Raw genomic sequence first — 13,788 nt, 5'->3', positions numbered from 1 at the left:
AATAGGTATAATAATACTTCTCCTTATTTGGGTTGATAGTTCTCTGTGTCTTGTTGGCCTCTTTTATGCTGAAGGCCATAGCCTGGTTAGTGACAAACTTCGAAAAAATTTTCTTCATTTTCTCCTCTTATTGGATGATAGAAAATGCCTCGTTTAGATTAGGGAGAGGCTTCCTTGCCAAGATTTGGGATGTCAAGTTGCCATATGACTCATTAAGTCCCATTAAGAACTTTATTGTGTGATCCCTCTCCTGGTACCCAATAATCGGTTTAAGTCCCCCACATCTGTAAATAGGAATGGGTTCATAATTTAGGAGTTCATCAATAAAAAATTTGAGCTTTAAAAAATAAGCTCGTACTGGCTCTTGGTTTTGCATGAGTGTATATATCGACTACTTAATTTGATACACCCTAGTTGCATTTTGTTCAGAATGTCTTTGTTATAGTTCATGCCATAGTCGATATGCTGTTTGAGAATAAAATGTGTCGGTTTTAATATCAGGTGATAGTGCATTCTGTATCCAAATAATCATCATATCATTGCACCATTTTCAGTGCATTCTCAATGGGTCCGTTGGATCTGTAGGTTGTGTTAGGATTTCATTTATAAATCCTATCTTGTTTTGTATACTCAATGCTCGCTCCATGAAAATTATCCATGTGTAATAGTTGTTGTCATTAAGTAGTTCTGGGATAAGAACCGTCGTAGAATGTAATGATTTATCAAGATAATATGCGTTGTTGACATTTAAGGGGTTCAGGTTTGCAGTGGTTTGGTAAGAATTTTGACTATCTATTCCTAATATGATGTGATACCATGAAAGAAAATGAAGTTCACTATTCAAGCTATCCAGAAAGCAACATTTTGTATAAAAAACAACAAATAAAGTTGAAGGAAAATACTAGATTGTGCAGGTGATCCTCGCTGCGGATGGAAGCTGCGGAAGCGAGTGAATAGAGAGAGAAACTCGGTGAAGGTGGAAGGCACGAAGGAGAGCGAATGAAGAGAGAAGCTCGGTAAAGGTGGAAGGCACGAAGGAGAGCGAATGAAGAGAGAAGCTCGGTAAAGGTGGAAGGCACAAAGTCGAGTGAACGGAGAGAAAAGTTCTTTGCAAGAGTGTGTGTGCAATGTGTGTATATATTCACCTGCAAAACAACCATAAATAAAATGCAAGAAAACAAAACAAATTGAAAGCTTTCGGTGTCCGTCGACAGTAGCAGAGAGGAGAGAAAATTAGGGTTTCTCAAGAAAAAAAAAACGAGTTTAAATACATGTTATGTCCTCGAGCTTACATGAGCTCGAACGCACCAGATCACTCTTTAGTGAACTAGTGCATTTTGGTCTTTTGTCATTGGGCCAGGTCACCTTATTTTATACAGGCCTGATAACAAATGATCCAGAGAATCCTTCGCTTATGGAAATAGAAGAGTTTCTGCCTTTGTAGCAAAAGAATTTATTTCTATAGTACACTAATGATAGAGTAGTGGGTATGGTGGTATGGGGTAAGTTGCAGAAAAATAGTAATTATAATTTTTCATGTTTCTAATGCCATGAAGGAACTAGAGAGAGAGAGAGAGAGAGAGAATTGAATAAATTGAAAAAACTCTTGTATTTATTTTCATATTTGGTGTGTACTATGTATTTAAAAAAAATCTAATTTTGGTGTGCTACAAATATTAAAACCTAATTAAAATTAAATACAAAAGTTTGTGTTACAAACAATTCAAAAATAGTTTATTTTTAGCCAAAATCTATTGTTCTTGTCTTTCCCATACGTTTCAAGAGTCCAGATATATATATGTTCTACTATAAGTAAAAGATCTTAATATATAGCCTATAAATTAGAGAGCATAGGTTTGATTTCTAAATTAACTAAAAATAATTAGATTACCAAACCTAAAATTTGGAAAAAATAAAATAAAATTTATAAAGCATGTTAGCTAGGAAACAAATTAGAACTTCTTTTAAATCTAAAAATATTGTATCCACCACAAGACTCTTGCAGCTTCTTCATATGTATGTTTTGCTCAATTAAGACAGTAAGTATGAGATGACATAAATATGTATATATAATTGTTGATAAACATGGTAGATACTTGAGTTCTTTATTGCTTCCAAGGAAGAAACATATGATCCATTTACTAAGTTTTGCACACAAAAAAAATCACGATATAAACATTTTTTAATAACTAGCATAAGAATTTATCATAAAAAATAATTTAAAAACCATTTATTTGCCTCCTAAAATTCCCATATGTTGTATCTCATAGACTTATTATCATTTTGATGTATGTCAAGTTGCTCAAAATGCTTATAGTGGAGCCTATTAATTTTAGCTTTGTGCTTTTTAAATTAATTGAGGCGGCTACTCAACTAACTTTAGTATGAGACAATGTCTTGGCTATTATTAAGCTATGAATTTTGAGTTTAATTTTTAAGTGGAACAAATTGATAACTTGTACTTTATTAGTACAATAAATCTTTAGAATATTTTTTAAAATAAATTATAATGAAATCAAAAAATTGCTAAAGAAGTAGTTTATTTATACTAATCTATATGAAAATATTGTAAATTCCATATTGATTTTATGATTAAAAAAATTATGTAAATTATGTTTATAGTGAATATGTCTTCTTATGATATCATTATAAATTATATTCTTATTATATAGTTTATTGAAAACTATAAGTAATCTTAGACATTCATATGAAAATTATCTTTATACATTATCTTTTATTATTATTTAAAATAATGATTTTATTTATAAAAAAAGATGATTTCAATATTATTGATATCTATATATACAATTGACTTATCGAATATATTATTAGTAGAATATAACGAGAGATTTAAACTACGTAAAATGTTGTTACCTTGAAAATGTTATAAACTTTAACTATTAAACATTAAAAAAAGTATCTTGCTAAAAAATTAACAAATATAATTGCAAAAAACATAGCATTTTAAAAAAAAAATAAAAAAAATAGTAGATTGAGTTTTTAATCCGTTATAACTTTTTAAGTAGAGAAAATTAAACTATAAAGTGTTAATTTCATATATAAATAATAAACTTATAAAAAATTAACTCAATTTAATTATTGAAATTACATTAATATATTAATGAATTAAATTTTTAATTATATTAAATTAAATATTACAAAATAATCACATCCGGTTCATAAAACACTCATTGAATAATGAATTTTAAGTTCTTCATAAGATTTTAATATATTCTGAATAAAATTAAAATATAATTTTTTAATAAAATATAAAAAATTTAACCACCATTTTATTAGTAAAAAACATAGCATGTATTGCGCGCGCGCGCGCGCACACACACACACATATATATATAGCAAATCCATAAGCCAACATATTCTTTTATCTGTTTTAATATATAAAGCAAATATTTGCTGCTACTCAAAGAGACCACTAATTTAACAATCAAATTAACCCAGAAATGTGGTTCTCGTGGCAATGAGTTACACAATGCTCTTACCAAGTATATGATTCAAATCTTACAATAATAATTTCCACCTTCATAAAAAATAATGATAAAATTTAACTCGTTATCCAAGAGCTTAGAGGATAAGTAGCCCCCGCTAGACACATGTCTCTCATCCATTGGCTAAGAAGCTGTGGCTGCAAAAGTTGAAAGAGATCACCAGGCCACAGTTTTCTCACCAGCTGTCAGCTGACAATCTGGTGGCTGATCAAGCCTGTTTCAGTTTTGGGTATCCAAAGTTTAGAAGGGTCCCACTGCAATAAATGGAGAATCAGAATGTCTAGTGATTACCACGTGTACGGTTCATATAATCTAAAATGGTAATAAGGTGGTGTTGGCTCCATGGGATAAAAACTTTTCCCTCTTTAAATTTGTAATTAATGGGAATGAAGAAATTGTAATACAGAGTGAGTTCCGAGAAAACAGGGAAAGAGATAAGTACTTGCTTCTGTGGGTGCTTGCCACGTGTAAATGAAGGGGATGGCGTTTTCCAAATTCTCTTATCGTACTCAAGAGTCTGAGACCATTTACATTGTTTCTTTTAATGAAACACCAAAATAATAATAATAATAAAATAAAATAGAGAAAAAGGGGACCACTTTTAGTCTGTGGGGACCAGTATTTATATTCCACAATTAACTTGGAGTTAATCATTATATTATCAGAATTATATTATTTAATATAGTTTTTGTTGGAATATTTATCCTTCCATTTTTTTGTCTTCTTACTTTATAAATTCATTAAGAAAAACATATATCTCATGATAAACACATCATATTAGGTTAGGACTTAGAAACTCTTTTCTATTTAATTTTAGTGATGCAATTATTGATAGAAAATAGTCAACCCATATGTTGGTTCAATTTTTTTTTTCTTTTTGTAATTTTCGTAATTTTACTCATCTAAAATTGAAAGCCAAAAATGTGGAGTTTAGAAAGAAAATTTGTCACACCCAAAATGATGTGGTTTGAAATTTTTCTTTATCTATTTCACGTAATATACAACCTCCATTTTAACAAGCAAAGGAGTTAAAAAGATCTAATACATTTTGTTTTTTTAAATTTGTATTTAAAATTTTGAAAGCATAATAACATAAGAAGACCACTATCTAATATTAATAACGTGGCTGCAGGATAATTGTAGTTACAGAGCTCGAGTTAGTCTTTATTATTATAAATTTTGTTCTTCATTTTCCAAACTTATTTTATTATTTATTTTTTAATTTTGCTTTGAAGTATGTACTTGGCATACTTTTTAAATACCTTAGCTTTGAGTTTGGTCTCTTAACCTTTTAACCTTTTTCCTTTCCTTGGTTCCATGTTTTAAGGAGCTAGATTTTTCAACTGCTGCAGTTTAACAACACAAAATATATGTGTGACATCCTGCTCTACATAAAAAAATGTTTGGTCTCTTAACATTCGTTTTTTTGGTTTTAATGTTTTAATATTTTATTTTGATTCTTGGCCCAATTTCACTTTAAATTCCATGTTCGTTTAATTTCGAATTCATTTAATTTGGCCCGAAAAAAGAGCTGGAGTATAGTCCGCTGAAGGGGGATATTTTACCGTGCTCGTACGACACGGACAATGTTTTTTCCTCTCGGCGCCTAGTGCCTGATAAAGCCGCACAACACTTTAGGGCCTGCTGCGTGTAGTAGCATGCCAAGGGGACTCTGTCCTAATGTTTTCAAGCACCTAGGCATGGAACCCCGCACACACTTATGCACATTCTCTTGCGCGGTACGAATAGTGCCAATCTGGGCTCTTTTGACGCCTGGGCACCTAACAGAGCCTGTGGGTCTTCGTGTAACGGGCTAAGCGTATGTAGCGTGCCAAGGGACCTTGTCCCAGCATTAATGGGTGCATGGACAACATCCCACATGCGTATCGTGCATGGTAGAGTCGTGTCCACCCATTTTTGTTAGCACTTTTAGCACCTGGTAGATGAGGGCAGAGGCAGTTTAGCCTATCCCCGATTCCCTTGCGTTTTTCATCAATTTCCTTATTCTATAAATCATTCAAACACATCATCATTCATTCGAAATCATAAAACAAACATAAATCTTTATCAAGTTAACCGATTAAATACCAGAAAAATGCATGAACGCACGCACACACTCATACTAAATCAAAACAGTATGCATGAATGAGCTTTGCAAAGTTTTTACTGATTAAATGCCTTTAGAAAACCAATCATCTGCATGAAATAAACTACCCATATTCTTACCACACTGTCGACCTCTCTTTTGGAGTCTAACGTTCAGAAATTTGAGTTCCTATGTGAGGAAAAAACCTATAAGTAACCAGAAAAAGTAACCTGCAGTGTTAGTAATAAAACGATGTCAAATCGTGGGTTTCTAAAGAAATTCCATTATCAGGGTTCAGTCCAGTTGATCTTAATATTTAAGCTCAATTATTTCTATCGTAGGAGGCATATGGAAGTCTAAAAGGAGACAGAAAAGGAAAAAGGAAGTCAGTTGTTACCTGTTGTTTTGAAGGAGCTGTTTTGTCATAAAATAGAACTTTGGTTTGACACTATTGTGTGTTCGACTTTGAGGAGTTAGCTGTATGTAGAAGAGTGTTACTGGACGACGGCGGAAAACAAAAACAGAAGGCAAAGGAGAAGGCTTACTTCTCAAAGAAAAAAATGTGTCACAAGGTCCTAGTTCGCATAAGCTTCATCGTCTGCAGTGTTGCTCAGTCTCACATAAATCATTCTCTCTCATTCTCTCTTGACTCCCTCTCTTTCTCGTGGTTTTTTCTCTTTTTGAGTCTAGAAGAAGAAGAAGACTCAAAGAACTCTCCCTTTTAAAGGGGTTTTCCCTCTCAATTCTAGTCATCAAATCATATGCAAGTGATCTAGGCCTTTGAAGCTTTTGGGTGGCCGACTGGTTCCTGTCTTGGGCGGTCGTGGGTGGCCACCTGGCCCGAAGTGGCGGACATGAAATAAGGGCCTCATGTCGCCATCTTTTCAATTGTTAGGTGTTCCGCAGGCGGAGGGAAAATGCAGATGTTCGCGGATTCGTGTTCCCATAGGTTTTCTTTTGGATGTGCACATTAACATGGCTTGTGAATTCGCGTGGCCTGCTTCCCTCGTGGGTTGGGGGAAATTTTCTCCCCTTTTATAGCTTTGTGCCCTAAAAAATGAAGAACTTGTGGGCTTGGGGATTTTTTCAATTCCAATTATTTGGGAAAATTTTTGGGAATTTCACATGTACTTCTAAACAGATTAAATTTGAAAGATAAAAAATATCAAAATTTCAAAATTTATAAAAGAGAAATTCACAAATTTGAAACATAATTTGTTTGCGAGTGTTACAATATGCATGCGTGTATATATATACCTTACTTTGGATAAGAATTATTGTCTAAAAGTTATTGTTTTACCTCTGAAACTAAAATTAACAAGTTTTTAGGTTTATGAAGAAAAACTCCCAGCTTTATTTATCACGAGAATGACGAGGACTTGTGGAAAATTATAAAAAAAAGAGAGGGTTAGGGTAGTCATGACAATCAATAAGTAGAGTTATTCAAGGCTAGGATAACAAGGATGATTCAATGTCTACTTAAAACTTTATGTGTGAAAAGCTCTTAGTCACTCGTCACTATTATGATCATTTGGAAAGAATCTCTTCTTCTTTTTCTTTTAAAGGTCATTTAAGGTGCATTTAAAATTGTTGAGTGATTGTTTTGAGAATGGATTATAAACATTAAACATTATGGTTGATATGTTAGTCATGTTAATAATCAATAAAGAGAAAGATTTAAACATGGGTTGATTATTTTAAGAATCATGATAAGGCTCAATTTTAGAAAGGAAGCGAAAAGGAACATTTTGTCCCTCAGTTTAAAGATAATTTATATTCTTAAGAGTGTAATTGTTATGCCCCAATTTATAGCCTTCTTAGAGTTTGCTCAAGTAAAATTTTTATATATAATCTTATAATAGGTACGATTTCTATATCCCAATTTTAGATCTCTTGATAGTGTGATCTCTATAGGCATATTTTCTTAACTTATTTTTCTCAAAATTTTATGCCCAAGTCCTATTATTTGTAGCTTTTTTTTAATCTTTTGTTTTATTTCCTCTTACCTCTTTCTTTCTTGTTTATCTAATTTTTTTCTTTTTTCTTCTTTTGGAAGACTATTTTAGTAGTGAACAATTCTTTTTCGAAAAGTTCTTTTACTTTCTTCTTTTATTATACCATTTTTATTTGTTTTCTTGTTTTTTTTTTGCTTTTAAGATACTTATTTTTACTAGACAAATTTCATGTAGTTATAAACTAAGATGACAGGAAAATACTACTAAGAATATTATTTCTTAGGTTTCCATTCTTTTTAAGAGAAAATAAGATAATGTTTAAGGATGCTTAAAAAGAGTAAGGGGTATTCATAAGAGTTGAAAACTTGAAATGCATATTTCAAATATAAGAGTGCTAAGTAAAGACATTGATTGATCTCTATATCACCTTGGATAACCCAACCTTGAGTATATTTATATGATGATGGTCTTCATTCTAATGATAAAAATGATATTTTTTTATCCAATTATTTAGACTTGACAAGTAGTGGTGTTATGTTTTTAAATTAGGACCTCACTTCTTAAAGTACATAGATCTCGTATATATGAGATCATGGCTATCCTTTTCTTAGCTTGTTACTTGTGAAAAACATAGAAGACGCCGAGTTTAAATCCTTGAGACAATGGTTTCAAACCTTTCTTGGCTTCAAGGGTTGCATTCGAACTCTTTACTTGAGTTGAACATAACTCAAATAGAGGTTTTATGAAACATGTAAGTTTTTTTCCTTGGGCTTTACCCTTTTTGCAAGTCTTATTCCTAACTTAGTTGGGATTTTTCCGGCTTCATGAATTTGTTTCCTTTGGGTTGGACTTTTTTAACCTTGATCCTTTTCTTATATTTTTAATTTATTTCCTTAAGCCATTTTTCTTTTTAAGCTTTATTGTCTTTCAACTACAGTTGGTTTTCCTCAACCCTTATCTCCTCTTAATCTTCATTAAGATGCTTTTAGATTATCTTGATATCAATCAAGGTAATGAAGAAGTTGTTCACCAATTTTGATAGTCCCATGATTGTTTGGATAACCTCACTATTAAGTGCCCATATTTTTCCACAAGTCTCCTCAAACCCTTTCTGGTTCGACATCCTCTCCTTTAAACCTTTCGCTTTTCAACACTACTATAGAGTTATAACCTCCTTCTTAGGCAAAGACGTTTTTTCGTGGCTAAAAAATTAAACATTAAGATTAAGCATGTATACATATATTCCATGCATATAGGTAATCAAAAAGACATATAACATTAAGTCCTCTCAACCTTATATCAACCATACAAGTGGTATATAAGGATATCTAAAATTTGTGTGATTCTTTTAAGGAAAAAGTATATGCAAAAAATGATTATGAGAAATTCAAGGACATTGTCTGATGAAGAAGTCTAATTATTCTAATATGGTAAGTACCTTTAATAATGCATGAACTATGAGAGGGATTATATTTTCTAACCAAAAAGTTTGAAAAAAATAGTATGATATTAGTTATAGGCTAATACATTGTATGATATTACATAACATGGTCTAATTCACTAAAAAGGAACATATTTGGCATTTTACTTTTTTATTTTGGCTCAAACTAAATTTTAGTAGTTTTAAGGTATGTGTCAGACTTTCTCTTATAAAGAACATGTGACTTCCCTTTAGTTATGGTAGCACCAACTTACCATAACATGCCAAAAGAGAAATCATGACCAACTAAGAAAGGATCATGTATTAAAGGAATGATATCTACTATAGGCATAATTCTCACGAGGGATCATATTAGGGTTATGTTTACACTAAATGCAACAATTTGGCATTTGAACAAAGGGTTTAACTTTTTCTCTACTTCAAAATACTTTTAAATTTTTTAAACATGTTTAGAAGTTGAGTTGTTTGAGGCTTCACACCAATAATCTAATAATTGATCACAAAAGTAAAAAATAATGTAGGAAGGGAATGTAAAATCAATTATTTCCCACGTTATTATTTAGCTTAAGGGCATATGAATTTGAAGTATCAATTACATTCTTCATTTATGTCTCATGGAGTTCTACAAATAATCTCTCAAATTAACTGAAAAACCCCATGGTATTCTTTTTCTTACCAAATAACTTTTACAGATGATCCATGATACTTTTCATGGTCCCTTAATTTTTATTTCTTCTGTAGGTCATTAGAGAATAACACTATGTAGACATTAACATATATATCTTCATCCTTTCATGTCATGTAGACGACATGATCATTTACTTCTGCTTTAGAATAAGGTTCCTCTTTTGTTGGTTAAGTGATAAAATAAAATCTTTTATATGGGAAAGTACTATCTTGAGGTTCCTTTTCAAATTTAAGGCTATGTAGCTTATTTTGTTCAAGTCGACTTCTAAATAGAGTAATTTCCATTGTCTTAGAAATACACAATGAAAAAGGCTAATATTCTATTGAAAGATATTTCACATATATTCAAAAAACTCTAGTAAATGATTCGTGATACTTTTCATAGTCTTTTAGTCTTTGTGTGTCTTCTAAGGTCATTAGACAATGATGCTAATTTATGGATATTGATAGATTTATCCTCATCTTTCTATGTCATGTAGGCGACATGATCATCAAGTTCTGGTTTAGAATAAAGTTCCTCCTTGATAGGTTAAATGATAACATGAAAAATCTTTTGATGGGAGAGTACTATCTTAAAGTTCTTTTCCTGTTTGATAGTTAGGACTATTTAGTTTGTTTGGTTTAAGTAGACTTCTAACTGAAGTAATTTATGTTATCTTGGAAATACAACATGAAAAAAATATAATATGTAATTCAAATATATTTCACATATATGAGATCTTAATACATGTTTACTGCCTATTATTTAATTTAAATTTCAAATCTTGTTAATGTGGAAAGCAAGTTTCATTGGACTAAGTGGGGTCACAACCCTAATATTTTAGGATTAGGAGTGACCTCAAGTTCTTTTACTCATTTCTTAATTAGACATAATTCTCATTTATATATGATATAATTTTGACTTGTTTTGCAATTTTTTTGTCTTATAATCAACTAGGTGTGCCCTTTTTTATAGGTCTTCATGTTAAACAAAATCCTATTTCTAAAAAAGAGGCTATCTATGTGGCGTGTCTCCAGACAAGTAAATAACACAAAATCCCAATTACAAACTTCTAACATGCATTACCGTGTAATGTTTTTTTCTCATTCATAGAAAAGACTTCGCCGTGCCAATAACTTTTTAAATCATAAAAAATCCACTCTCTCTATTATCATAATGCAAGACTATGATTAGCACTTCAAGTATCTACCCATTTCGATTTAATATCTTATATTTACACTAGAAAAAAATTTAAGTAATTTTTTAATGTTTAGGTCTTATCTAATATTTATTTGAGATGCAAGTTTTTTTAGTGCTTAAGGACTTGACGTTACTATGGTAAAAAGTTCTTATATTTTATAGTTGTGTTGTATTAATTCTTCAAGCAACCAATAAAAGTTAAAGCAAATCACCAAATTACTCTCCTCCGAAGTTTAATACATTCTATAATTTGATCTCTAATTTTTTGGTAACATTTTGGTCCTCGACATGACTTGATTAATTATCCTAAAAATTAATTAGTCAAATTTATTTTTAAATTATCTTCTAACATATCGAAATAAATTTTTTCTTAAAAAAATAATAGACCAAATTCTAACTAACAAAATATTAGAGATCTGAGTTGTAATAAGTGCAAAACTCTGAGAACTAAATAACCAAAAAAAATTATTGGTGCCATAAATTATATGAACATAAGTTGGCCTAAAATTCTTATCTCTTAGGAATATTAATGTTTTATCACTTAGGGGGCTTTCTTAAATCTTGCATTAATTACATTCCTGTACTTTTAATTCTTACATAATTTTAGAATCTTAATTTACTTGGAAGTTTAAGACTCTTCCTAGTCTGTTTTAGATTTCTATAAACATAATTTGAACTTTTGTATATGTTTATAAGAGAAATCTTAATCCAGTGGAAGTTTCATTGGAATCGTATATTCCAAATAACTCTAATTAAAGTATCCTTCATACCACTAAGGTCTCCAATTTATCATAAACTAAATCTAAAATGCAAAACATCCAGCCCGCAACATGTATTATTGCATATTATTCCCCTAACACCTTAATGTGTATAACTTTAATAAGTGAAAATACCCAATTTAGTTTTTGAACTTTCAATCAAGGGACAATTTAGTCATGAAAGTACTCTTTTGTCACAATTTAGTTTTCAAACTTTTAATTTTGGTAAATAATCATTTAAGGCAAATTACATTTAATTTTAAAAAACTTGATATATTATTATTTGTTTGGGGGCAAGTAAATAATAGTCTGATTATCTGTATATATATATATATGTGTGTGTGTGTGTGTGTGCTATTATTTTGTGGCATGTCTTGTTTGCACTCTGCAAGTCCACAGATGACAGCGTCAATGCATCTCCTCTTCTCCTGCTCCTACTCAGTAATATATATATATATATATATATATATATGTACACTATTATTTTCGCATATAAGAATTCATTCAAGTGACATTGTTACTTTTATAATATTATGTTTATACTCGTCTTACATTACATTGGGAGACTATTAACATTACATTGATAAATTGGACACTGTAATAGTTTTTTATTTTTTATTTATTTGGACGAAGAACATTGTAATAGGTAGTAATTTTATTGAACAAAAGCATTAAAAAATGGCCCATTTAAGTTATAAGACCAGTAATTTTTTTAGTGTAAATCCACTTAAAAAATAAAGGTTAAATTAATTTTTTTAAATTGGTATAAATTTAAAACTATTAATTTTTAAAGTTAATATATTTCTTTAATCCTGTTTTAGTTACTCTAAATTTTCTCCATTATCACATGGTTTCAATTTTCAATTAAGAAACATTGATTGTTTAATTGAAATTTAATCAAGTCAAAGAAACATTCACAAGCTTGAATTTCCAACAACAAGAATGAAAAAAAATACTGCAGTAGAAAAAAAGTAATGAAGGAAATAGTAAGGATTGTAGCTTCATGTTCATCTCAAGGGGAATGGAAACTCATTCAATGGAAAAGAGCCATGAAAGAAATGAAGAGAAGGATAGAGCCAAGAGTTACAGGTGAACAAGATTAAGGAATGGAGAAACATACTTGTAACCGTGTTTATATACAATATCAGTGCTAAGATGGGATAATTCTTCAGCAAGCATGGAAGAATGGAGGACATGTAATTATCAAACAAGGTTAGAAGGAATACGAGAAATTATTTTGGCATTGTTAGGTATGGTTCACTGGAGGAGGCCGCCATAGCTATTGAAGAAGCCAAAGGTGTAATCTTCAATGGTGTGAAAAGATTGTAGTGAAAATCTCGGATGAAGTTCATTGGTTGTTAAAGACAAAAACACTAGAGCAAGACTTACAAAAAAAATAAAAAATAAAAAAGGACAGAAACTTAGGGAAGGAAAGAAAGTAGATGGATCGAAATATAAGAGGGGGAGATGCGACATGCTAAGGTGTTTGAAATGGGTACTAGATGGAGACACCTTTATGAGCAAAAATGAAACATAAGCAGGGTGGTAGAAAAATAGGAAGAAGGAATATGGGTGGTTACTTTGAAGTGCGTTACTCCAACTCCATTAGGGAGTAGAGATTGAATATGTTAAAAAGGAAGTGTTGGGGCCAAATCTTGAACAGCAAAAGGTGGAAAATCAATAGAGATATAGTAAGCTTTCTAAATCTAGATGCAATGAGGAAGTGAGTGAAGGCATGAAAGGGGAAGGAAACTACTTTAATTAAGGAGGTAAAAGAATGACATATAGAGGAAAAGAAGGTATGGATAAACTATAGAGGAATCCTTTTACATGTATGGTCAAATCGCTTCTTCATGGAACTAACTAGCACTTTTAAGAAATTGGTATGTTTAAGCAAATAAACAAAAAAGAGATATCCTTTAAAGAAGTTATGTTATGCATTGAGGGACCGAGAGATCCACATATTTCCAAGGATCTATCAGTGGAAGTTAATGGCCAGATATCTTGGATTCAGATGGAAGAGGTGGAGTCAATATATGATAGGTCCAAAGACACTAGTGAATTATCAGATTCTCTATAAGAGAGAGATTGAGGACTCTCTCATGTAATTCCTATAAAAAACAAACTTTTGAATTTTTAATAGAAGCATGCAAAGCCATGAAACGCAATGCCAAA

At 31.0% G+C, this 13,788-nt stretch overlaps 1 long non-coding RNA gene across 1 annotated transcript; it reads right to left on the bottom strand.

Annotated features, from left to right (window-relative positions):
* Nucleotides 1–4,653: 4,653 nt before the first annotated feature.
* On the bottom strand, nt 4,654–6,604 carry LOC148265781 (uncharacterized). The gene is made up of 4 exons (XR_015819105.1): nt 6,138–6,604; nt 5,990–6,069; nt 5,733–5,798; nt 4,654–5,512 (listed from the first exon to the last, which is right to left on the bottom strand). It is a non-coding gene; the product is annotated as an uncharacterized LOC148265781 (long non-coding RNA).
* Between the last annotated feature and the right edge of the window lie 7,184 nt (nt 6,605–13,788).

This window comes from Carica papaya, chromosome 5, assembly GCF_054855325.1.
Source record: "Carica papaya isolate Zhongbai chromosome 5, ASM5485532v1, whole genome shotgun sequence".
Taxonomy (NCBI): Eukaryota; Viridiplantae; Streptophyta; class Magnoliopsida; order Brassicales; family Caricaceae; genus Carica; species Carica papaya.
The sequence above is the reverse complement of the archived record's forward strand: the minus strand, read 5'-3'. Positions and strand labels throughout refer to the sequence as shown.